Here is a 1,970-nt window from a genome sequence, read left to right on the forward strand (position 1 = left end):
CATGATGTCCTCCTCCACGTGTGGCCAGAGCCCTGCAGGGACCGGAGCAGAGCCAAGTGCCCTGCCCTTCCATACCAATCAGTCAGGCATCTGGAATTGGGGGCCAGGAGGAAAGGGGTTCAGGTCTTCAGCCCTCACCTCCTCGAAGACACCTGAAGTCCTTAAGGCAAGTTTCCCTCCACGTGTGCACACATCCACACAAGCACTTCTCTCACACACGCTGTGCCTCCCAGGCCCTCTGCTGCACCCCTCCTCAGATGAGAATGCACAGACCTGCAGGCATTAAGAACTTGCCCCAAGAGCCAGGATTCGAACCTAATCTGTTTAATGCCCTAACTAAAAACCAAACTCACTGCCATCGAGTTGACCCTGACTCATAGCAACTCTATAGGACAGAGGAGAGCTGCCTTTTTTGGTTTCCAAGACATTAATTCTTTATGGGGCAGACAGACTCATCTTTCTCCCAAGGAGTGGGCTGGTGGGTTTGAACCACTGATCTTGTGGTTAGCAGCCGACGATACCACCAGGGTTCCTCTGCCAGAATTCTCTTATTCAATGACACGTGAGCAACACACAAACTACCCCTCTAGAGGCGGTGAGGCAAGGCCTGGGCATAACAGCCCACTTGGGACTTTCTAAAGCCTGGGAGAAGCTCTTGGGGTCCTAAAGGTGCCATGACCCTTAGCTCTTAGGGGACTTGGGGGCCAGGTTTGGGGTATTCAGAAGGTGTCATCGTGGCGTAGGTGTCCGGCTGCTGCTAACTGTACTGTCGGCAGTTCAAGCCCAACCTGCCGCTCTGTGGGAGAACGACGGGGCTGTCTGCTCCGTGGGGCAGTTCAGGGTCATTTTGTAATCATTGGAGGCCTGTCCCCGATTCTCTCCCCTGCCCCATGACCCTGGTGACATTCCGGGAACGCTCCGGCCACGAGGCGTGGAACAGCCAGCAGACCTTTGATCTGCAGTGTGGCTGGTTCTGGCTGGTTTCAGAGTGCACAGCCCCTCTGCTCCCCAGAGAGAGCCAGCGCCCGCACCTGCCTACTCAGCCCCTCACGGTAGGTCTCCTGGGGTCACCGTAGGGGGTCTGGGTCCTGGGTGCGTGTGGGAGACTGCCCTGCAGACTCAGCTGGGGGCAAGAGGCTGCGCTCAGCTCCCGGTGAGCCACAGTATCCATGCCCCCTCCTCTCTAAGGAGCAGCCCCAGAGGTGGGCAGCCAGGCTGCCACGGGGGAAAGGCCAGGAGGAAGGCACTGGGCTCCGAGATGGAGGGGCCTCTATCCCTACATCAAGAGCCCAGGTCCAGTGAGTGACGGGTCAACCTGGAGGCCCTGTGTCCATGTGTGCCTGGTTCCAGCCTGGTTTGCATTTGCCATTCTGAGTTATCAGTAGCCCCCCTTTCACCCACAGAAAAGTGATGGGTATTTATGATAAGAAACGTGGGAACAAAAGGGGGGAGGGGGAACATCCCACAACCAGAGCTCACCGCTGCAAACATTTTGTGTACAGTCTCCGATTATGCTCTCTATGCATGAATATGGAGTCGGGCGGTGTAACGGTTACGCCTTGGGCTGCAACCAGACAGGTCGGTAGTTTGAAAATACCAGCGGCTCCTCGGGAGAAAGCTGAGGCTCTACTCCCCCAGAGAGTGAGTCTCAGGAACCCACCGGGGCAGTGCTGCCCTGTCCTGGAGGGTCACCAGGCGACGAGTTTATGCACAAATGTACCCTCAACAACAGAAACCGAGCCTTTGGTGACACCGTAGTTTACATACTATAGGGCTAATATCTTGTGAGTGACACCGATCTACACTATCATGTGAAAGGCAGCAAAGAGAGTACTTGATTCACTGAACCAGCTCCTGTTCACCGGGCCCATGTGGCCGTTTTCCTTTAGGCCCGTGCCCTTGTTCTGCTCTACGTGGGATGGCTGTGGGATCTACATAGGATATACTACATGGGATTCTGTTCCACATGG

The 1,970-nt window shown here is 55.7% G+C and overlaps 1 protein-coding gene across 1 annotated transcript in view; it reads left to right on the forward strand.

The window, feature by feature from the left end:
- The first annotated feature begins 980 nt into the window (after window positions 1-980).
- The window catches only part of CPN2 (carboxypeptidase N subunit 2), a 12,008-nt gene continuing 11,018 nt past the window's right edge, over window positions 981-1,970 (forward strand). Inside the window, exon 1 of the mRNA XM_004712343.2 lies at window positions 981-1,052. The gene's annotated coding sequence lies outside the window, so the exon portion shown is untranslated. The remainder of the gene's footprint in view (window positions 1,053-1,970) is intronic.

The sequence above is a fragment of the Echinops telfairi genome, unplaced genomic scaffold (genome assembly GCF_000313985.2).
Source record: "Echinops telfairi isolate 266 unplaced genomic scaffold, ASM31398v2 ScPeMD7_17;HRSCAF=63, whole genome shotgun sequence".
Classification (NCBI taxonomy): domain Eukaryota; kingdom Metazoa; phylum Chordata; class Mammalia; order Afrosoricida; family Tenrecidae; genus Echinops; species Echinops telfairi.